The 25,096-nt window shown below is 43.0% G+C and overlaps 1 long non-coding RNA gene across 4 annotated transcripts in view; it reads right to left on the reverse strand.

The window, feature by feature from the left end:
• The window catches only part of LOC310841606, a 59,660-nt gene extending 41,428 nt beyond the window's left edge, over window positions 1-18,232 (reverse strand). For 3 of the 4 annotated variants that reach the window (XR_014562589.1, XR_014562590.1, XR_014562592.1), the window contains exons 1-2: window positions 17,923-18,232; window positions 2,409-2,518 (exon numbers count right to left, since the gene is read on the reverse strand). This is a non-coding gene — a long non-coding RNA (uncharacterized lncRNA). Of the gene's footprint in view, window positions 1-1,620; window positions 1,952-2,408; window positions 2,519-17,922 lie in introns of all 4 variants that reach the window. The other variant, XR_014562591.1, reaches the window with a different exon arrangement.
• Between the last annotated feature and the right edge of the window lie 6,864 nt (window positions 18,233-25,096).

Raw genomic sequence — 25,096 nt, forward strand, 5'->3', positions numbered from 1 at the left:
TTTCAGAAAGAGAGCCTACACACATACAAGCTGTTCTGTACAGCCAGAGACAGTGTGCCTGGGAGTGAGGGGCAGCAGACACAATCCTGCATCTTCTGAACACATCTATTGTACATGTTTCCAAAACATACCAAAATGAAGCAGGTAGCCAACCAGGTAGCCAACTGTCATTCCAGTTTTTGGTGAATTCCAACCTGGCCAGAATTTGTTCCGCTGAGAATTATGCCTACTTCCCAGAAAGTCATTTCTTCACTTAAGAAGAAAGAGCACACAGCTTTATCTGATCTAAACGTGTCATTTGTCACAGTTTGGGCTCCTTATGAGTGCCACTTGGAACTTATTTTGTCGACAGTCTGTTTCAACCTTGCAGTTGTGCTTGTCCATCAAATTAAGTAAAGAATTCCTTCCACCAATGTCTAGAAACTAAGAAAGGATTTCACTTTTCAGAGCAAGACTTTCGGCTCACCCCCTTACCTGTTATCTCTCCTCCCCTCTTACCTACTGATAGGTCTTTTCTTCTGAGTTGAAGCCAAAGATGCTTAAGGCATTACAAACATTTTTGCTTTGTGAAAGCAATTGAATCACTGCTAGGGTTGTATGATCCTACTTTCATTGGCTATATTTCACTGATGAAAGCTTGTTTTTTTCAGTTGATTGATTCATGTATGATATCCCTGCTTTCAGTATCCCATTCTTCCTTGGCCCCTCCCATCATTATTTACAAATATCTATATCACCTTCTCTGCCCACTGCAGGTGGGTGCGGAAGTCAGTTTTTGCCAATGTCCTCTGGCTGCCTATTTATCTACATTTCACATGATGAGCACTCTTTGGGTTTGGTCAGTCAGTCAGCCACAAATCTACCTAACAGTTGCCTCTTCACACCGTGCATAGTTAAGTGATGGAATTCGCTCCCACAGGAGGCAGTGAGGGCCACCAACAGGGATGGCTTTAAAAGACAAATTCATGGAGATTAAGGCTATCAATGGTAAGAGCCGTGTTGGCTGTCAGAGACATTGTGCCTTTGAATACCAGTTGTTGGAAACTGCAAGAGGGAAGAGTGCAGTTGTGCTCAGTTCTTACTTGTGGACTTCCTCTGGGAATCTGGTTAGCCACTGTGAGAAAAGATTCTGAGCTAGACAGACCTTTGGCCTTCTCCAGCTTGGCTCTTTGTATGTATGTATGTACGTGTGTATGTATGTATTTAATATGTGGGATGCGGGTGGCAATGTGGTCTAAACCACTGAGCCTCTTGGGCTTGCTGATTGGAAGGTCAGTGGCTCAAATCCCTACAACGGGGTGAGCTCCCGTTGCTCTGTCCCAGCTCCCGCCAACCTAGCAATTTGAAAGTATTTAATACCCTACCTTTTCCTCCAAGATGGCCAAGGTGCAGTGCGTTATTTTACCCTTCCCCACTTAATCCTCCCAACAACCCTGTGAGGTAGGTTAGGCTGAGAGGCAGTGACTGGCCCCAAGTCACCTAGTGAGCTTTGTGGCTAAGACTGGACTCCTCGTCTCCCATTTCCTAGTCTGACCATCAAACCACTGCACCACACTGGTTCTCAATATGAACATAATTATGTTCATGCTCATAATCCCAATGCTCCAGATTGTTGCTTACCTGGTAAGGGCAAGAGATGGTGAAATACGAAAGCACTAGCAGACATGCACATGGCAGAGGGATCAGCAGGACAGCTGGCAGGGCCATCTCTGAATAGTCCATCTTTGCATGTTCTTCGTCTGCACAGAATCCTTTACTGATTTGTCTTGCCAGTGTCTATGAAAGCCACAATGCAATACATGTCTTTTCAGGCATCCAATAGGTGGTGGTGGTTGTTTTTGTGAGAGACACAAATGGGAATACTTCAAAGGTAGACTAAAAATTTCATGGACACAATTTATAAGCATGAGCTTCAGGGAGCAACTCTCCTTGTCTCTTTCTCTGCACCCAGCTGACAAAACATAAACATAATTATCACTACATTTTTGGTTCTGATTCTGGAGAAACCAGTGGCTCTCCAAACAGTAGTGGTTTCTACATGGATGGTGCACCCTGTGAAGTGATTACAGTCAAGGGACAAGCACTACACAGGAAGAGTAATCAGCCAGATAGGCAACGGCATTGTTGTTCGTTGGTGCCGCAGCTGGCAGATCATATTCTTCTTTAATTATTTGATTTGTTAAATATTTATGAAGAGTGTCTGGTGAACAAAAAAATAAAACCACCACCCAGATGTTTGGAGACCTTGTAGCTGAATGTTAATTCGTAGCAGGGTGCCCAGTGGCACAGCGATTTCCATTCAGCCGAAAACAAACCACCCCAACAAAAGATAATAATTCAATTAGTATAACAGAAGGGGCAAAACATCAGGATCCTTTTAGTTTAGGATTGTGTGCACAATGACTTACTTCCAGCATGCAAGGCCAAACATGCGCTTTGGGCAGGATTTACATTCACTTCATACCCTCTGCCCCCTCTGCTTCTGTTGAACATGTTGATATTCAAACCCATTGTTCAGCTGGAATATTTAAAAAAAGGGGGTTCACCAGTGAAGAATACAACAGGTATGACTTTGATTGTTATGCAAGGAACTTATTTGAAAGGGAAAATATGCGCGTGGGTCTCAAGTAATTCAGTGCAGAATGGTTTTTACTTTATTTCCCCCCTTGGTCAGTAACAAGTTTTCTGGGTAGCACACAAAGTAAAAAATATTTTTTTCAAAAAACAAGAATACAATTTCAATAGAATAATTATATAGTTATTATATTTATTTATATCCAGCCTTTTCCCCTGACGGGGACTCAAGGCAGCTTATAGCTAAAACAGAAACAGCTAAAAGTATGGGGGGGGCAGAATTATGGCAGCAGATGAAACGATGCAAGGAAATAGAGAGAAAGTGGTTGAAGCAAAGGCTGGCAAAAACAGCTTTCCAATGGCCAATCCCTTTTGGCCTCTTCCAATTTCTGAGAATCTTCAAATCACTTGGCTTAAAAGTTGTTTTGGGATCTTCCTTAAAATGCCTCTGATCCCATAAAACAGAGGTTTTCAACCTTTTTGTGTCCACAGCTCCCTTGACCAACCACATTCTTTCTTTGGCACTTCTGAAGGGCTTAGGAGCCCAGTTATGTCACCCCTTGCCTGAAGAGCTAGAAGCCTCCCTTGTGGAGTGTTCCCTCAGTCTGCTCTCTTCTCCCCTCTCTTTGGGAGTCCTCTGGGCAGTCGCTGCTGCTGCCCCTGGTCTCTGAGCTGCACCCCCCTGCCTCCAAGAGAGGTGCCTTCCTACAGAGGCCTGGGAAGAGGATGCCCCCAGCCTTAGTAGCCCAACGTAGACTAGCCAAAGCTGAACATGAAGCCAGCACCTTATCTTGGGAGGCAGCAGTGGCAGCAGTGAGTGCTGCCAGGCCTGCATAGCAGAAAGGCTCCCCTTCAGTACCGGGCACTCAGCTGCCAGGCAGGCCTTGCACACAGCAAGCACAAGAAAGGCCAGGGCATCGCCTGTCTGCCTGCTTGCCTGGCTTCCCACTTATCTGCCCATTCCCAACAGCAAGGGCTGGTGGACTGGCTGGCTGGTCCCCCTTGCCCACTTGCTTGCTTACTCCAAGGACACCTCAGCTCCTGGCAACCAACCCCCCCTGGCCAGCCCCAGAGACACCATTTGCTTGCAGAGCTTGTAGCCAGGGCTGCTGCAACAAACAGCCGTACAAGCCTTTGGGAGGCAGACATGCAAGAAGGCAAGAGAGGAGAAAGGGAAGGAAAGTGGGACAGAGGCCAGTGTTGCCTGCGGCACCCCTGACTATCATTCAGAGCCAGTGTGGTGTAGTGGTTAAGAACGGTAGTCTCGTAATCTGTTAAACCGGGTTCGCTTCCCCGCTTCTCCACATGCAGCTGCTGGGTGACCTTGGGCTACTCACACTTCTCTGAAGTCTCTCAGACGCACTCACCTCACCGTGTTTGTTGTGGGGGAGGAAGGGAAAGGAGAATGTTAGCCGCTTTGAGACTCCTTCGAGTAGTGATAAAGCGGGATATCAAATCCAAACTCTTCAAATCCAAACTCTTCTATTCGAGGGGCCCCAGGGTGCCACGGCACACTGGTTGAAAACCACTGCCATAAAAGCGTTTGTTTGAGGGAGGAAATTATTTACCTTTGTCATTAATATAGTGCAAATCAGATGCATCAAGTAGCCCATAAGCAAGGCCTAGGGAAGGCTAATAACCCTTCTCTGTTGTTAGTCCCCCCTGCTTCAGCAGACTTCAGATGAAGGTTACTTCTGAACCTGGAGGAGGAAAGTTGTCCATCAATGGATGTTTGCTGAAGTTGCTATATGGAACTTCCAGGTTCAGAGGCAGTCTATCTCTGAATATACTGAGGCTGGAAAGGCCAACAGCAGGAAAGAACTTTTGACTTCAAGCCCAGCTGTGTCTAACCTAATTTAATGGCTGCAATCCAATCTGAGGCTGCAATCCAAACCTCTCTCCCCACCCCCACCCTTGAGTATGGAACAGGACCACTGCAGCATCCAGAGCCCTGCCACACATGGGCGGGGGGGCAGGGTGGAAGGTAGAGGGGGCAGGCAGACTGCTGCACCACAAAAAGGATGATCTCAGCTTGTATAGCTGCAGAGCTATTAGGAGAAAGTCCACACCTCCTGAAATGTACCATTTTAAGAAAATACTAAAACTACAAGAGCTTTGTCTCTTACTGAATCTGTCAAGCCTGCACTCATCTAAAGTGAGATATTGGCGAAATGCTAAGCTACTCTCAGAAAGGTTATTAATTCAAATTTAGATATTTTACTGAAAACCACAAACACTCAAGTTCAGTTTGCAGATCTGCAATCACCAGATCTGTTTCAGCTCTGCTGAAAATAACCTTTTAAAAAGCGCCTGAAATGAATGCTTGCATTCCAGCTCTCAAAGAAGGGGGAGAAAACTAAGGTCAAAGTTCTCTCGTTTGTTGCTGTAAGCAAGTGTCACTGTAGCAGATAAAATAAGTTGTTTTAGGTGAACAGGAAAGACTAGCAGGCCATCCTAGATCTGTATCATATCTCTTGCAGCGGCTGGTACTAGAAAAGACTTTTTAAAAAAATAAATAAATCATGAAACCCCAGTGTGTACAATTACAGAATAATTTGTCCAAAGAGAAAGTTTACTTCCACAGCAGGCAGGCAGAAATGGGTGTATATTATAAAACATTGCAGCTTACATCTTGCCAAACAAATTAATGCAGATGTTTATATTTTCAGGATTCAGGCGGCAAACGTGAATATGTAAACAATAGGGCTGTGCACCAGATTTGGCCAAGTCAAATATGGCCCAAATTGGGCTTATTCTGAGGCATTCTGGTATCAGTCAAGATGGGCTGAGACAGCCCTGGATCATTGCGGTTCAGGTTGGATTACCTAAAGGAAACCTTTTGCAAAGCTGCACCCTGCAGAATTGATGCTTCCATACAACAGCTGTTCTCTGCAAGGAAACCACTTGAGAAGGAGCCCCCCCAACTGACCTTCTGCTCTTGGTGTGTTTAATTAGAGGTTTGATTTTGTTTTTTAAAGCAAATTAATCATTAGCACCATCCCAAACTAAATTGGGACCAGATCTGGGGCAAGGAGTCCCTGAATTGACCCTGGGTGGGTCAGCCTGATTTTTTTTGTGGGGTGTGTGTGGATGGATCAGTGCAACAGGGCAGATAGTGGGGTTCTACACAGCTATCAGGGCTATCTTATATATTTTTCCTCGTTCTGTCCCACCTAAAAATGAATATGAATCGTATGAGCCTTCCACCAATTTAAGCCTCTCTAAGGCCCACTAAGGGTGCAGGTCATGACTGGACCTAATGGTCAGGGGTCCCTTTACCTTTACCTTTAAGGCCCACTGAAGTCAAAGCGGGGAGTGAAGCATCTGACTTTAGGCTGCAGTCCTCCACACTGGGGGTAGGAAACGTGTAGCCTTCCAGCAGGTATTGGACTCCCACCAGCCCCAGGCAGCAGAGTCACTGGTCAGGGAAGCCAGAAGTAGTCCGAGAACATCTGGAGAGCCATAGGCTTTCCATTCCTGCTATATGCTATACCTGAGAATAAGCCCTGTTGACCTGATGAGGCATACTTCTGAACAGGCATGTATAGGATTGCTCTGTAAACTCTTATCCTTGGCTGAATCGTGCCATAATTTGAGTGAGGAGAGAGAGATGTTTCGTCCACCATTATTCATCTGTTTAAACAAACCTTTGATTCGGTTGTTGCTTAATTTAATTCATTCATTTATTGTTAGCTCTGACTTTCTATGCTCTTTGTGCCTTTCTCCTTTTCATTTTGGTTGTTTTTGGTAAATGATTTTGTTTTGTGGAGAATGAAGGAGATGTTACTATGGGGAGGGATCCTCTTTGCACCTGAAATGCGCTAATATGTTTCATTAAGCTCCATCTGCCTCTGTGGACATCAAGCAGTGGAATGTATATGTAAGAATGGCAACGAATATGGTGACAAAAAAAAACAACAGGTGTGTGTGGATGTTTGCATGACAATCCTGCACCAACAAAAATTGGATTTGAACAAGGCTGTTTGCCCAGGACATTTATTCCTAAGGAAACGTAGAAATAGCCACTGTAGATTAAGCACTGGCCACTTCAATGGGTTTGATCACAAATATAAATGTAAGTCTTAATGTAGAAGTTTAAGCTTCTTTTACCTTGAAATCACTACGCTTAAGTGACAAGTTTTTATATTAAAAATCACTCAATACTGAATAGTTTTTAATTATGAATAAGCTATCACTTCATTTAGCACATCATTTCATAATTCAATTTACACATTTCAATGGCCTCCCAAGGAGTCTCATCTTATAGTCTTTCGTCAGCAAACCAAAGCATATGGCAGCATGAAAAATGATTATCTTATTAAATAAATAAATAAAATGCAACCAGATAATTTAGAAAGTAAGACTGAAATCATTAATCCATTGATATGAGCCCTCAAAGTTATAAAAAGAAATTTCAAAACATGGATCTTTAATAACAGTTAGTTCAAAAAAGTTTTCATACATTTAGTTCTTGTCATAAGTGATATTTTCCTAGTATTAGTAAAGATACGTGCTATTTCCCTTAAGTTTCTCAGAATATCACAAGAATTAAGACACTGTGATATTTATTTTAGTTGATTAATTAATTACTTTGCTTAACGAGAGCCAGTTAACTTACTGTACTTTAATTAGGCTAAGATTTATATTGTGACACGTTCAAATAATAATTCCGTGAGATGATTTTTTCTTTTTCTAATATTCAGGTTATATCCTGTCTTTTCTTCTCTTTGCTTCCTGGAGTATAACTAATGCAAGGCATTACTACTCCCAACCTTATCAGATAGCCAAATAAATGGGTTCACTGCATCTCACAGTAAAATGATAGCCATTTGGCCTCCAATAGCGTTTCCATCCATCACAGGCAATTTAAAACTGCCAAAGGTCCAGAATGACTCACGAAGAGTGGCAGGTAGGACTTGGAGAATAACACATACATTTGTGTTGGTCCAACCTTATCAGCGGGACATATCCTCACACCTGATAGACTGCAGCCATTAACTAATACTCCACACCGTAGCTGGATAACCAGCAGGAGAAGAGAAGGGTTGACAGCTAATTTCTAAAGTGCCTTGATCCTCGAGTAAGTGACAGAGCAACCCTAATTATAGGAAGCTGGTGGAACTAACAGAGACTTAAGGCACCCCTGTTCCAAGCTGCGCTCAGAAGTAGGGCTGCTGCCTCCTTAGCCAACCCAAGCCTGGCAGAGGGAAAACAAGCCTTTAAAATAGAGTTTGGCTTAGCATCATGGAACCATAGAGTGGTACGGTTGGAAGAGATGCCCAATGACCATCTAGCCCGGGGGTCAGCAAACTTTTTCAGCAGAGGGCCAGTCCACTGTCCCTCAGACCTTGTGGGAGCCGGACTATATATTTTTTTTTGGGGGGGGGGGGGGAATGAATGAATCACTATGCCCCACAAATAACCCAGAGGTGCATTTTAAATAAAAGGACACATTCTACTCATGTAAAAACACTGATTCCCAGACCCTCTGCAGGCCGGATTTAGATGGCGATTGGGCCGGATCCGGCCCCCAGGCCTTAGTTTGCCTACCCATGATCTAGCCCAATCTCCTGCAATGAGGAACCTCAACTGGATCACACGAGACGGTGATTTATTTGTGCTTTCTGTCTCTTGTGAACCACCCTGAGATTTTTTTTGATGAAGGGCGGTATATAAATTAAAAATGGCCACCCAACCTCTGCTTAAAAACCTGCAGTGAAAGAGAGTCCACAATCTCCCACTGTCAATCAGCTCTTGCTGTCAGAAAGTTCTTCCTGACATTTAGTCAGAATCTCCTTTCTTGTCATTTGAAGCCGTCGGTTTGAGTCCTACCCTCCAGAGCAGGAGAAAACAAGCTTGCTCCATTTCCCATGTGACAGCCCTGAAGATATTTGAAGATGGCCATCATATTCCTGACTGTAAGAGCTGCTTGACAGTGGAACTTGAATCCTTCGGCAGGTGGCGGGCTCTCCTTCACTGCAGGTTTTTAAGCAGAGGTTGGATGGTCATATGTCACAGATTCTTTAGCTGTGATTCCTGCAATACAAGGGGTTGGACTCAGTGACCCTTGGGGTCCCTTCCCACTCAACAATTCTATGACTCTATGGTTCTGTGACACAACTTTGTGGATCCTAGACACTTCTGCAGTCTGATAAGAAACAGCAATAGAGGAGAATAAATGAAACCAGGGGAATTCTTAAGACATGGCAGACAGATTCTTGGCAGTGTTGGGTCTTGTTATTTCAGGAACTGACAAAGAACTTTACCTGAACTTCTCTGAATGGACAGCCTGCATCCTGCTCTTATAGAAAGAAGAGTCAGACCCTTTATGAATGCTGTTTTTATGTCTAAAGCAATTGAATTCTGAGCATTCTGCCTGCTTCCCTCATTGGGATGTAGAAGCATTGCTTTCTGATTAGTCCCAATGAAATTTTATCAGAAAACAGTTTGAGGCCTATCTAGGATGCTTTTATTTTATAATCAGTTATGGTTGGCGGTGGTGGTGGGTTTTTTACCACATTTTCATTTTAATGACTATTAAATTTAGAGTCAAAAGTGTATTCAACTAGTAATGATATAGAAGGCAGAGGAAGCATTATTACAATATGAAGACTAAAATCCACTGCATAGTTAGGTGGGAGCAAGCCCCTCTTAGCTTAATTGAACTTTCTGAGTAACGTACACGAGAGTAACGTTACACTGCATGCATGCTTTCCAGTGTAAATTGCAAAATTCAGAGCAAAGTACCCTCTGTCTGTAACGTATGGAAATTCTTACCATCTCTCCCCCCCATAGGACATTTTGAAATGGAAATGACAAAACATGAATTTAAATGCTGCAATTGCTTCTTAGCCGACTTATCCAGGGGGGCTAAAGTGTGCGCCCACGCACACACAGACAAACCTATCACCATCCTGATTGCTTTGTTCTTAGCAATCTTATGTGTCACTGACATTTGATAAAAAGTGGATTGGAAACAATGTTTAAAACTCCTGCACATGTAATCCAAATATGCATTTCTTCTCAAAGAATTTTACATCAGTGGCTTCCAACATTTATCAAGGCACAAGGAAGATTATATGGCAGATGAAGAAGACCTCTGACCACATCTTTGCACCTAGACAATGTCTTTGGGAGTCAGCTCAGTTCACATGATTGCCTTTGAAATACAAGAGCAGGCTCCATTCCACTGCCTAGGTTTGCATTAATTGATTGATTAAAAATAGTCAGCACAGCAGTTGGGACACTGAGTGCAGTACTTTCATCCAGATGGAAAGTTGCATGTGAAATATTGCAGATCTGTGATATCTTTTATTGGATCAGCACTGAACCAGTTCACACAAACATCACAACATTATGGATGAACCAAGAAACACACACACTGTGCTTGATATAAAAGGGCTGGATTATATAAAAATTGCAATATATCATCAATGTGTGTGTGTGTGTGTGTGTTTCAACACACTGCAGCAACTATAGATTATAAATGCATTCCAAGCACTTGAGAGCAATCAAAGGCAATTTTTAATAACTCAAAGCAGCGATGTATGACACTACCAAAGCATGTAGCAAATTTGTAGGAAGAATCATAAACAGTAGAGTAGGTAGGAGTCTTTTTTCGTTATTATTATTTTTAATGCTACTGTGTAATAGAAAGGTGAGGGGTAGTAGGAGGATGGAAAATGTAGCAACAGAAAAGTGAGCGATTGAGATTTTGATGCATTTCAGAATCAAGACTGAAGGGAGTGGGCAGCTGGTACACATGAAAGTGTGGGGGACTTGTTAAGAATAGGTTATTGACAATGGGTAGATGGCATCAAAAATATCCTGGAACTATTATTATAAAGTAACTGGGTTTATATGCCTGTTGTTTTTGTCCATGGAGTTTTCTTGGCAGGAATACTGAAGTGGCTTGCTGGTTCCTGCTCCAAATCAGCCCTGAGTGCTCGCTGGAAGGACAGATCCTGAAGCTGAGGCTCCAATACTTTGGCCACCTCATGAGAAGAGAAGACTCCCTGGAAAAGACCCTGATGTTGGGAAAGTTTGAGGGCACAAGGAGAAGGGGATGACAGAGGACGAGATGGTTAGACAGTGTTATAGAAGGGACCAACATGAGCTTGACCAAACTGCAGGAGGCAGTGGAAGACAGGAGTGCCTGGCGTGCTCTGGTCCATGGGGTTATGAAGAGTCGGACACGAATCTATATTGTCTGATGCTGCGGTTGGGGATGGGTTAACGCTATCATTTCAAATTCATTACTGTTGTTGTTCTAGAGCCTAGAACCTTTGTTCTCATGTAGCATTCCTGGAAGGTCAGGAGATTTTCAGGGCATGTATTTCTATATTTGTCTTCCATAATGGGTACCTGATAACTTATATTCTGATTATGGTAATTAGAGCCTGTAAGTAGGGAAGAACACACTGCCTCCATTGCCATTCCACAATATGTAGAACTTAAGATCAGCAACATAAACCAGCATTTGTTTTTGACACCATCTAGCATACCTCCTACTCAGATGTCATGAGACTACGTTGTGCATAATAACATCCAACTCTTTCATATTTCAGTGGCTTTCATAGTTGCAGACTTATACACAAAATAAGGGCATGTCCCAGACAAGGTCAATACAGTGATGGAAATGTAGAGGTGCATGTTTAACCACCACAGTGAAAGCCATGATTAAATGCTTAAATGTGGTTAGATAAGGGGTGTAGGGGGTAGTACTTCTGGTGGGACAAGTCCACTTTTGGTCTCCACACTGCACTTCTCCCCTGTGGTTCCTAGAAGCTGTCAGCATGTGACAGTGGCCACATCCCTGGAATTGCTTCAACTGGCCAGCTAAACAAAAACAAACAAACAAAAAACTGGCCAGCTAAACCAGGTGGAGTTGGCTGATGGGTTTCAAACCCTTGATGAATTAGGGACTTCATGCAAGGGCAGAGTCTAGTGGATTGAGTGGATGAGACCAATAGTGGGTCCAGTGGTCAAGAAGGCTATTTGCTGTTGCGGGAACTGAGGGGTAGATGAGGCTCCTCAACCTGGGAAGGTAGCCCATCTAGGAGAAGGAAAGCTCTTATCCTGAACCTCCGCTACTTGGCATGATATCTTTAGGAGAAGAAAAGGCTAAGGAGTAAACCCTATACCAATCCAGAGTGGAGTCCCTAAGACAATCGGATGTTGTATTGTACACCTCCTTCCAGCAACTCCTGCAGCCAAGCTGGTGGCAAATGTATGACTCTGCTTCCTTTTGGACCACATCAGAGAGGCCAAGAGGAGGGTCTTGTTGTCTGGACAGCCCAGGACCTCCATACACACTGCCCACACTTGTGCTCCAGGGAGGTCACTTTAGTGTTGCTAATGCAGCAGTTTGACTTCACCCCGGAGGCACACTCCATTGTCTCTTGAGACAGACAGATGCCAACAGGTTAGAACAAGACTGGCAAACCTATGGCATTCCAGATTCCACTGGACTCCAAGTCCCATCTGGTCCAGCTAGGGTGCTGGGAGTCCAGCAACATCTGGAGGACTGCAGGTTCCCCATCCTGGGTTTAATTATGCCCTAAGTCTTTTATTCACATATTATTGTTTTCAAATCCATTACTATCTCATTCTTCTTCTTCTTATGCTCTTCAGGTATACAGAGTCGTACCACTGGTCTACCTACCCCACCACTTTCTATTCTGACTGGCAGTGGCTCCCCAGAGCCACGATAGAGGTTTCCCTCAGTCCTGCTGCCTTTTAAGTAGAGATCACAGGGATCGAACTTGGGAACTTCTGCATACAGAGTGTTTGCTGTACCATCAAGCTACGGCTCCTTTCAAAGAGCTTCCATGTAGAACTCGCAGAAATTACACACCAAGGTGCTAAACACTTACATCACTCCAGTTTGCTAATAGATTGTATCCTTAAGGCTGGCTATTAAATTAAATGAACTCTTTATTTTCACACTCCAAGCCAAAAAAAGTCAAGGCAGCCTGTGAGATCTTGCCAGTACCTCAATGAAAATGAAGAGGCTGAATTTAAAGGAGGACTTGTGGCCAGGGGTGAAGAGGGGAAATGGAATCTGGTAGTATTTTATAAACTGCCAGTAGTTGCAATAAAAAAATTAGAATTCTCCTTTTTTGCCTTTTTCTTCTTCTGCAATGCTTTGAAACACACACAGACCATTCTAAACAATAAGAAGCTTCCTAAATGAGCTACATAATGTTCCTTGCCATAATCACCACTGCAACGAGAAAATTGCTAACATCATTCCCAAGCCAGATTTGTCAGTCATGCTGCTCTGTGCTCTGAGTAACAATGTTCTGTGCAATTAATATCAAACCTTCCAAGGCAGCTCGGTCTGGTGAAATTCAGTGTGCTTCTGCCATCAACAGAAAACTGCAATGATGCTATACAAGAGTGTAGAAAGCAAAGGGGTGGAGGAGAAGAGAAACAGCTTTGTACCCAATTGGGCTAGGAATAGAAAGATAATTGCAGTGCATTTTGCACAAAATTGCAGCAGTTTGAAATGTCTCCCCACTCCCCACCACCCCGCCCATTTTCTGTTTAATTATAGTTATTATTGCACTCTTAAGAAATTCAGCTGGTGAGAAACAATTCCTTTTCAAACACATTCAGCCCAGCCATTATGCACTCTTCCTTTGTGACCTGAGATGAAACCCAAGTGCTAGTTGATTCCTATTTACACTCGGGGTCCTTAGGTGCAATCATTATTTTTTGGGGTCAGCATGCACATCTTGCAGAAGGAAACGGACAAGGCAAGGCGGGGAGACAGAGAGGTAAACAAAGCTATTCTTCTTGGCCTCTTGCTGTGCTTTGTAGTGCAGCGGTTTTTCGCTGGTATCCAAGAACGGCATTATCAGGCTGTAATGAATGTGGGAAGGACCCAGTGGAAAGGAAAACAATGTTTCAGGTATGCATGGAGCAATCTGGAAACAGTAACCCCCGTGTGTGCTTAAACAGATATGAGCCTAATGCTGTGATTGGCAAAGAAACAGTCACAGCATTAGCACCGAAGAGGCAGGGGACGAAGGGAAGGAGAAGCCCACAAAGGCATCCCTTCAAAGCCCTGCAATCGAGGCTTATAAATGGCTGGTTAAATGCACTTTGCTCATTTGAAGCTAGCCAGCATAATGCTCAAAAAGAAAATCCAGGTTGGAGAGATTCTTTGATTGGGGTTTGGATTCCAAAAGGAAGCAGCTGTGTGAGGTAATGCAGGATGGAAATATACTGGAGCCCGCAGGACGCAAGATGGGGCCCATTTCAATGTTGCTATGGAGGGCAATGCCAGTCAACTTGGTCCTCAATCCAAAGAGCAGTCCTGGTGAAATCAATAAAGCCACTTGCATGGAGATGCTATGCTGGCCTCCTCATTATTAAAAGAAAAAGAGGTGTTAGCCTGTCAAAATGAAAACAACTCGGTTTCCCTAAGGGGTGGATAGAATGGCAGGCCCTTATGCTGTTGACTGTTGTTGTTAGTTGTGGGGATTTCTAATTCAGAAGCTGATCTGAAAAGTACATATTGTGTACATACGGAGTCCCAGGATCAAAAATCAGCAGCAGCTCCACCTGAAGGACCTTAAGCAACAGGGTGGCAAAGGACCAGTGAAAACCAAGCAGCAGCAACCTATGAGCCACATTCTGTCTCGAAGAACCCATATAGAAGTTTAGTAACAGAGTGCATGGCTTGCATGCATAAGTTACCAAACTCAGTCTCTGCCATCTCCAGCAAAATGCGTATCTACATTGCAGAGCTGCTCAGGGGGATATTTCTGCCTGAGACTTGGGAAAATTTCACCAATCGGATTGGATGTGTCTGAGTTAGATGGGCATGTGGTGTGGCTCAGGATAAGGCTCAGCTCCATGTTGTAGTAGGGTGGAGAATCTCGGGTAGATTTTTTGCTTTTAAAGAAAGGGAGTGATCTTTGGGTTGCCTATGAGCTACAAAAAGCATCAGCTCTCATCAACATGGAAGAGGATGACCCCCTGTATAAATAGATAGTGTCTGTTCCATATGCCCCCCATTACATCACTGGAGCAGAGGAAGGGAGTTGGGAACAATGGCAGAAAGGCTTCTGCTGATGAGAAGTGACATCCTTGGCTGATTAAGTACATGCTCCATTGTGTATGAACCTCTTACTCTTGCTGTTCTCTTTCTGCTGCAGTACAGATACATATAGGAGTCATTAGAACAGGTTAAAGAGGGTCAGAAACAATGAAGGATGGTGTTAATTGATGGGAAGGGCCTGTAGAGGGCATCTGGGGCAATGCTATACTCAATAACATATTGTGTTTCATCCTGTAACATCCCATCCAAAGCAGTTTATCTTATACTTGCCAGGGCAGGGAGGACAATAATCCAACTAATGCATTACTGCCAAATCACTCACCCTAACACAGGGTGGGGGACCTTTTCCAGCTTGAGGGCCACGTGCCCTTCTGGGCAACCTTCCAGCGGGCCACATGCCATTGGTGGATGGGGCCAGAGGGGAACTGGGTGGAGGAATGAATATATAAACAGTTTCACACACACCTCTGTTCTCCACCCTAGCAAACTAGAGTCACCATCAGAGATCAAAGGGGCATTCCAGCCAACCAAAAGTTACTCAAGGAGAGTGTGGAGAAAGGCCAGTGATGGGGAGTGAAGCCTGGGAGGAGAGAGTGTGACTGGGGAGAGGTTGTGGTATGGGAGGAATGCCGAGGACCAGATAGAGAGCCCTGGAGGAGGGTTCTCTGCCCACGTCATAAATGCATGGATATGCACATGAATATGTATATGCATGTATCCTGCCTTTGCTTCCAAAGGAACCCAGGGTGGCAAACACACAAGCAATAAAAGAATTAAAACATCTAAATACAATTCCAGTATGGGAAAGTAGAAAGTCTTCCGAAGGTGCCGGAAAGATGAGGCACAGCTGCTGTCTAATATTTAACAGGAGGAAATTCCACAGGGCAGGTACCACACCACTAAAGGCATGATTACTATCTTGTGTAGAATGGCCTCCTGATAAGATGGTATCTGCAGGAGGCTCTCTCCTCCATAGCTCAGTGATCAATTGTTATTAGAGGAGATACAGAGGAGAGGAGATATTAGAAGAGATTTGCAGCTTGAACATATGCCTTTTTCAGTTTATTTATTTTTTAAAAAAACAAAAAACATCAGAAGTACCAATGTTCAGCAGCACTTCTTCCCCTGATGCAAAGGTTTCAAGCCTTAATAACATGTGAATGAGCAAGCAAAAGTGTGTGTGTGTGTGTGTGTGTGTGTGTGAGAGAGAGAGAGAGAGAGAGAGAGAGAGAGAGAGAGAGATCCCCTCTCATGTGGCATCACAATTTTTTCACCTTTAACTGCTGGATCTCATTGATAAACATCAACTTCTTCACCTTCTCCCTTTGCCACACGCAACGCCAACAAGGATGATTGAGGATGACACAATGGCAACCTCACGTTTGTTCCTTTGTTGTCGGAACATGTTCCGTTAAAAACAAACCCCAGTATAATGATGCCGGAACGTTTTCTTGTCCTGCATCTGCCAGACTGGTTGCAGGATGTATCGAGCTGGTGATCTGGTGAAATTAAAAAGCATGACTTGTCGTAGACACGTTTTAAGGGCACTGACAAATTAGAGCATGCCTAGAGGAGGGTGATAAGGAAACCAACTCCTATGAGAAATGAAGAATCATATAATTGTAAAGTTAGAAGCAGGAGTGCCAACTTGGCCCCGCAACTGTGGGTGCCGAGGGCCGTGGGTGCCATGCAGCATGCATGGCCCTAGTACCGAAATCTGTGGGTACCCAGCCCCTTTGTGGGGAATTCTGTGGCTGTTTAGGCACCCAGGGCCTCAGGGAGTTGGCACCTATGGTTGGAAGGGACCCCAAGAATCATCTAGTCCAACCCCATGCAATGCAGGAATCTCATACATGACAGATGGTCACCCAACTTCTGCTTCAAAACATCCAAGAAGGAAGAATCCACCACCTCCTGAGGGAGTCTGTTTCACTGTCAATCAGCTCTTACCGTCAGAAAGTTCTCCCTGATGTTTAGTTGTAATCTCCTGTCTTGTAACTTGAAGCCATTGGTTTGAGTCCTAGCCTCTGGAGCAGGAGAAAACAAGCTTGCTCCCTCCTCCATGTGACAGCTCTTTATAAATTTGAGGGTGGCTATCATATCTCCTCTCAGTCTCCTCTTTATCAGGCTAAACATACCCAATTATTTCAACCATTCCTCATGAGGAAGAAGAAATATTAAGGGGAGACATGACGGGTGTCTTCCATGATCTGAAGAGCTGTCACAAGGGAGACACAGCAGCAGACTTGTTCTGCTAGAAGGCAGGACTCAAACAAATGGGTAGAAAATGCAAGGAGGCAGATCTCAACTAAATATTAGGGTAAACTGACCAATGGTGGAGCTGTTCAATACCAATACTGACTGCTTTGTCTTACATGATAATCAGAAGTATAGTAAGGCAGATACAAAATGTTTGGGCAATGTTTCAAGCATAGAATTGATGAGCACAGGATTTCAATAAAAAAAATATGCTTACGGCGCAGATTTCAGCAGCAATGTGCTTAGTTAGGAGCATTTTAGCAGCATACTTTGACAGATGCCTAAAGTAAAGATGGAATGTTGAAGCAAAACAGGGTACACATGTATTATGAGGCAGGTTGAGATGAAGAAATATTCTTGTTTGGGACAGTAAGGGCAAGGAAATAGGTGAAAGGCTGTGACTGATGGTGATTTAGGGAGCCAATCAGAAAGAGGCACCCCAAGTTAGAATAGGATATGGGGGTACAAAAGGCAAACAAGTTAGAAAGAAGGAACAGGTCCTAGATATGTGAGAATGTTTGCTTGTGATGCTTATTCTCTCTATGCTCTTTTTCTTTGATTCTCTTATAGTTGCAGCTTAATACACTTTTAAGATCACTAAAACTCATCTGATCTATCAGAACTGGATTTGGGAAGGGGGGGGGAGAGAATCCAATGTGCTCCCAATTTACCTCATCTAGCAGGGTAGTAGAATCCCAGTCAGAGAGTGTTGGGCTTGCGTCATAAAATATATCATAAACATAAAATAAGATTCCTACTGAATGAAATATTTGGGGGATCTGTCTCATTTTGAACCTGGCAGTGAAGTTAAGAGCCTTGCTGTAAAAATAGATGCCCCCAAGTTGCTTTCCGCTGTTGCTTGGCAGCAATAATAGTCATGTTTGGGCCCATCACCATGGAATGTGAGCTTCTGGGGTCATGGCCTCACCACTATGGGTCAGGGATCCAGACAACAAGGGTATTCATTGCCCACCTCTCCCCAACTTAACAGATGAGTGCTCTGTCCTCTTGTAACTCACCCACTGAGAAGTTGCTGGTTTTGCTGCTACTTCTGAGACAGGTTAGAGGCAATAATGAGCCAAATGGAATTGGGGTTTGGCTGCAACAGATATGTCAGGTTTGTGTGAGAGAAAGAAAGCAGCATTGCTAAAATGTGTCATGTTAATTAGGTAAGCACTGGCACCCAGGAGCTCCCAGACTGATTTGGGGCTGGGCAGTCGTAGGAAATGCCACACCCCTTGAAAAGCTCATCTTATGGAGGCATTATGAGGCACATGCTTGAGCATGGATGGTCAAGAGTGGTGCTTGCATCATAATTAGGTGTTGCAAATGGTCATCCCTGACCATGGTGGCTGGGGCTGATGGCAGTTGGAGTGTACCAACTTCTGAAGGGTGAATATTCCAACACAATGACATCATGGCATGTGGGTTTTTTCCCCCCAACTATACATTATCAGGGACATGTGGGGAGAAGGGGAGACATGTAGCCCCAATCTATGTGTTCTGTATTGATGATGAAATTTTCTCTCAGTCATTGAGGCTGCAATTCTAAACTCATTTGGTAGGGAGTAACTCCAATCAGAAACACTGGGACTTACACTGAATGAATACACTTAGCATTGTGCTGTAAATCCTCTTTAGACCAGCACAGATAAAATTACCAACATTTCCCTTTTTTTCTAACACAAAAAGTGGGGTGGGTGATCAATATATTTTGCCTCTGAAGAAAGGGGGAAGGAAGCAGTCAGGATTCTTTTATTATATGTCAGAAATGAATCAAGCTACTTAAAGAGCAGTAACTTGTTGGCTGTGCAGAGGGAGTGTAGGTGTGAAGAGCTTTATTTAATTGATCTGTTAAAATAAGACTAATTAATAGAAAATAGGAATCGCAGCTGCAAAGAAAAATGGCATATGGAGAGCGCTCCATTCATTGACACATCTTTAAGAACTGCAAGGAAAAACTAACATCTGCAAAAGTCTTTCTTCCCTGCAGTGAGAAATTTCCCATCAATCTCCTTGTGATGTTTTCTGCTAGGATGCAGGCTTGTTTTCTCGCACATATCTTACTCAATACTTTAGGGAGAGGAAAAAAATATCATTGCATACGTAGCCAAGGGTAGATTCAATTCTCTGGAAGAAAAGAAAGAAAAATGAAAGGAGGGGGGCAAACCATTTCTGTCAACTATTTTCATGCGTCAACCAACTGACCCATTACTTTCAGCGATGCTGTTTATATCACAAACCCAGAGTGATTAATTTCAGATTCTAGGAGCAATTAAAGTTGCAGTGTTGGTAGTTACAAAACTACAGATCTAAGCATTAATTTGATCTGCTTACCAATATGAAACCCAATTTTGCTTAACTGTGCGCATGAAACTATTGATTTCTTGCTCTTGAGTTATGTTCTCACCGTGAAATCTGAAGTCATAGTTTTTCCATGTAGAACAAATTAAGACATTCAGAACAACAGCTGAAGTTCTTGCCCTCAAGAATCTGAGAGTAGGCTTTCTTAAACAGGGAGCATATAGATATAGATATATACCTGTATAGGTGGGGATATGAAGTTGTGAAATATTTTCTTCTTTACCACATAATATAGTTGAATCTTCTGTATAAAATAATTAGCCCCCAGCCCATCAGTAAAACCAAATGACTGAGGATGTCATCAAACCACTCTTGCTACATCTAATTGCTCGCCTTATTCTGCCTTGGGTAAGATAAACTTTATTATTTTTTATTATAGGGATTATAATAAGAGCAATTCTCCTTAGAGCAATTAAGATCTGCTGGGGAGACACCGCTTGCTGTCCTGCTGTTGGGTGAAGCACATTGTGTGTTGATGTGGGCTAGGGGCTTCTCAGTGGTGGCACCCAGCTAATAGAATGCCCTCTTCTCTCTGAGGTGAATGATGCTGATGCAGTTTGCCTTTCAACACATGCTAAAGAGGCCCAGGCTTTTACAGGGGCTTGAGGTAATGAGCCAGCTGTGAATTCATAGATTCTGACTGCATATTTTAAAAGATTGTCCTCATTTTAGATATAACAGAGAGCTCTGGCCTCAAACAAAAAAGGATTTCTGCTCAAAGTCAGCACATGAGGGAAGAGGGGGAAGGTGAGGGAGGAACGTACAGACCTGACACTCTTTTCATGATTTGTGAACCTTTCAATATGATATGTTGGATCTGTACCAGGCCACTAATGCTTTCCTCAGAGTTCAAGATTTCCCTGTACTCCATTCCCACTAAGGTGCAGAGGTACAGTCACGTTACCTAAAAAACCAGCAGGGAATGACATTAAATATACAATACACCATCTGTACAGTAGCAGTGAGGTAAACTGCTTAAAAATATAATTTGCAAAAATCATCATCCCGTAAGAAAACCTTACTGAAATTCTGACTCTGTCATAAAGATTCTCTGAGTCAAAGTAGGCAACTGGCAAAGGTCCAGATATTCACTTGCTCAGGGTGGATGAATTTCCCCAAAGCCAGATATTTCATCCATATATTTATGGCCTGAATGGCAGAAATATTATACCCAGTATTCCCCACTTGCATGTCAGCACAAGAACTGCCAAGAACAGACTATGCCTGTTTTTGAACTCAGTAGCTCATAGGATTAGTTTAGACACTGTAGGCATTTGCCTTAATGCCCAGGGTTCAAATCCAAGCAAGGTCAATAGGGGCAGCTAAATTACCATCTAGCAGGGCGGTTCATTGATTTGTCATACAAAAGCTGACTTGGCTACAATTGTGCAAATCACCATGGCGTAGTCTCGGTGCAAAACAAAATCTCACCAGAGACAGCGTTCCTGAGTACTTATCACACCAGAACTCATGTATTCAAACAGATGCAAATGCACACTAGAGTATCTAAGACACAATGACTCAGAGTCTCATGAGACCGAGAACTCATAATGCATTTCCTTGTACATGCTAACATCTAGCTCTGGCTTCTTCCTTTGCCAACCCACCTGTGTAATGCCATTCAAAGACATGCCTTGAAGCTCTGATGGAAACAAGTGCTCTTTCTGGTCATCTTCCATAGACTCCTCTCAGTGGAGCTATGCAACTCACCACCCCAATCCCATATCAGGACTTACCCAGCTGTGTGGAGCAGGAAGAGGCTTACAGCAGCAGTTCCAGAAGACTGAAGCCTCTGGAAACTGAAGGAAAATGTTCTGTTCTTAGCGTCATGGGGACACAAAGCAACAAGCAGGCCAGTCATGTATCCTGAAGGACTGTCAGAGCACAGTCTTCTATTTGAAGGGCTGTCCTCCCCATGTCTGCTTAAAGATAAGGAACAGGGACCTTGAAATTGCCCAACTGTTAGTGCCTGGACAGGAGGCTGAACAAGCACACAGGTCACCTAGCCGCAACCTTCCCCACAATGGTGCCAGGCATTGTATTTCTATTTAAATTACAGTAACAATTTATAAATTTGCATATATGTATATATATTAGCATATGCTAATCTAATGCAAATCTGTGGCCTTTTTTTTTTTTGTCATGCACTACCTCTTTTTTAAAGATGCATTTAGTGGGCAATGTAGCCAGAAGTCATGGAGAGAAGAAAACAGTCATTTGCTGGCAAAGCAGACAGTCTTTGGTCTGGACCCTGCCAGCCTTCTGTTCCTCCTTTCTTCAGAAATTAGAAGTGCTTCCGGGTATCACAGCCCTTAGATGCTGACAAGTCCCACATTCAAGACCAGCTGGTCCAAGAGGTTGTGATGAAACACCTCAGGGCCCCACTGTTGCACAAGTCATTGCTTCTTCTACCTTTCCAACTTTAACAGGGATCAATAACCACCATGATATCCCTGCATTTCAGGGGGTAGAACTAGATGAACCTGAGGGTCCCTTCCCAGTTCCAAGGGATTTTTTTTTTAATGGAACTGTCCTTACAATCAGTAGCAAATGCCTTTTTAGTTCTTTGCACTATAAATAATTACCAAAACTTAGAATAGTTTGTCATGAATCTGAAGGTAAAAAATATATTTACTGTCTGATTGCCGAATACAACATGTCTATAATTACTCTCTGAAAACGAATTATTATTTGATATAAATTACACACTTGAAATCATTACTATTCTGACAGTCTATGGCATTGCAACTTCAATATATTCTGGGGGGAAATAAGCATGCACATACAAAACACCGTCTGACACCTAACCTATCAGACATAAAAACACCACTTGACATTCATCATGGATAAAACTGAAATAGATCACTGAATAGCTGCAAACCGAACTTAGCTATTGTTGTGCTTGAACAAACATAAATTGAAATTGTTAATTGTTCATGAACACTTGAAAGCCAAGAATGAATTGTGCAAAATGGTTTTTGCAAAATGTGGGATATTTTGTAGAGCTAAAATAAACTGAAGGAAGAAATTCTTTAGCAAATTCTCCCAAGTCGAATTGACTTGATGGGGGGATAAAATGAAGGTTTTACTAATTTGATTTTTTATTATTATTATTATTATTATTATTATTATTATTATTATCATTATTATTTGTTCTGGTGCTGTTAGAGATTCATTGGAACTTAAGATGTAATGCAGCTAGTTCATGTCATGAACACCTTAAAATTCACCAACAAGATTTTGATCTTTCAAAGGCATTTCATACAACAAAATTTCAAATGCAAAATTTCAAAATGAGAAAAAAACATTCAAATGGTAAAAAATAAATCTATTTAAGTAGAATTTGATCTCAGCTTTTATTATTTATAGACCTGTGAACAAAAACTAGAGAAACTGGAAAGTGGAACTGTTATTGCTGTTTGCACTTCTATTGCACTCAATCTGAGTCAGCAAAACAATACACTGGAGACTTTAGCATACACTTCCATTAACAAAGTTACTATCACAAGGTTACATTAATAACTCCTATGGATGCAGGCTAGAGCAAAGCTCTAAACTTGAACTTTAATTTCCCTTAAATTACATTTAGGGCACAATCCTCGGGTCTCTTGGGGCACATTGCAGGATCCGTAGGAGAAAGTGTATCTCCCCCTTTGCTCATAGAGAGAGAGATCCACAGAGGGGAATGCCCATCCTGAGAGGTCTCCTTGCAGCCACAGAAACCATCATTACCATCTCCCTTCTGGTTTTGTGCTTAACAGCACAGAGGAGAAGAAAGAGGTGTCCTGGGGCAGGTCCAAAGCTCCCTAATCTTGCCCCGATTCAGGGATCAAAGTATTCAAGCCCCACACATGGCAGGGGGGACATTTCCCACACTTCTGCCCTGCTGATGCAAGCCCCCCCAGGCTTTGGATTTTGAGATTTGTCTGCCTGTGATTCTCCTTTCCTTGGCAAGGTATAGCTGGTCTGCTCATTTTCATTTTTTTTCCAGCAGTAAATGAATGGATAGTGCCCTATATACTTCAATGTGCTTGTATATAAAACTGTCCATGCACTTTCAAGGGTGTCTTCGTGAGAAGGCCTAGAAAGATGGAAAACCACAATGCTCAGGTCTTCGTAAAGAAAAGAAAAAGCTGTGATCTTTGCACACCAGGCAGACAAGAGCAAAGGACAGCCTTGTTAACAGCCCATTTGCTGTTTTGAATGGATGCTGCTGCTGCCAAGACATTTCTCTGACGTCCTTCTATATATGTATCTTTCCCTCTTGGAAGTCACTGTAATCATAAAGGTCACCCAGAGAGATTTAAAGGAGCTCCAAATGTTATCTGTAGTGTCCGTATATAGACTGCTGGAACCTGAGGTCAACAGTTAGGACAACGCAAAGGTCAGTTACTAATGGCCGGGACATCGCTGAAGTTTGCTGGAGTGATTTGACAACGATGCTCCTGATTTTCAGTTCCAGGTTTTTCATAATGCGAGTTTTCAAGGATGCCTGCAGCTAAGCTTCAAGGAGCTATTAGAGGCAGGTTGAAGAGCAGAGCTTTCGAGTTGCTCTGATTGGAGTATCAGTTTCTCAGCTATTCCTCTGTTCCCAGTTACCTTTCCAAAGTCCCTAATGCTCAATGCGGCAAGTTCTGTCACTTGGTGAAGACCTAAACTTGCCTGAGGGATGAAAAGAAACGATGCCAACTCTTTTTGACTTTCTTACTTTAAAAAGCACTCACACCTTGGGCCTTCTCTCCTCCAAGGAGACCACACCCAGCAAACACTGCCCCGGAACTAGTTCTCACGACAGAGAGCATTTAACATTGTTTGTTTCAGATATTCAGTGGAGTGATTAAGTAGATAGCCTGTGACAATGGCAATCCACAAGCCCGGCATCTAGGGATGGAGGAGAAATCTGATTCCCTTTCTTTCTGTCTACATTACAGTTCCCAGAGATAATTCCATGGCGGCAGCCCCCATGCCAAACTGGGGACATACTACAACTGCCCCTCATGCCATGTATGAAATAATAGCCTGAGCAATTAGAGAAATGCAATACTGTCTGTGTCCATCTTGGTATGCCTTGTGGAGATTGCAGGCTTATTGGAACTGATTCGGCATAGGAAGTTCCAATCCCTTCATCTTTTTTTAATAAAACAAAAACAATAGTGGATATTTTAAATTAAATTAATGTAGTTGGGGTTCTTATGCTAGTTGTTACATATGAAATTATCGTTGTTTTCTTGTTGGTTTTGTCATTTCCTGGTTTTTGAGATTTAGCTGCTGTTTTAAGTTAGATTTAACCACTTTTAAGACCTGTGGGGAACTGGTGGCCCTTCAAATGTTGCTAGAGAACCTGTGGGGATGGGGAACCTCTGGTTCCCCAAAAGATGTTGGACTTCAACTCCCATCAGCCCCAGCCAACATGGCCAAGGGTCTTGTATGATGCAACTTGTATTGCAGCAGCATCTGGAGGTTCCCCAACCCTGTTTTAGACAAACATGCACAAAGAGCAATAAACACATATTATAAAGGAATCAATACTGATCTGGATAATAGGGGGAAATATGAAACACCTTTTCCCAAGGAAGAATGAAAGATGCAGTCTGAAAATCTATACCATGCGCACTCAGTCTTTGCGGAGAATGCCACCCAGTGTTCTAATTAGTGTCAATATTAGGAACAAACTGCTGGCAATTTAGATATTGAGAGCCTCTACCTTTCTCTACCATGCTCCAGCAGCCATCAAGAACTGCATCCCAGAGAAGTTCTGTTTCTGCTGTGAACATATTTTGTGATCAAAAAGATTGCCTGCTCTTACTTAATTGCCTCCTAATTAGGCAG

This window comes from Podarcis gaigeae (genome assembly GCF_964106915.1).
Source record: "Podarcis gaigeae genome assembly, chromosome: 3".
NCBI lineage: Eukaryota > Metazoa > Chordata > Lepidosauria > Squamata > Lacertidae > Podarcis > Podarcis gaigeae.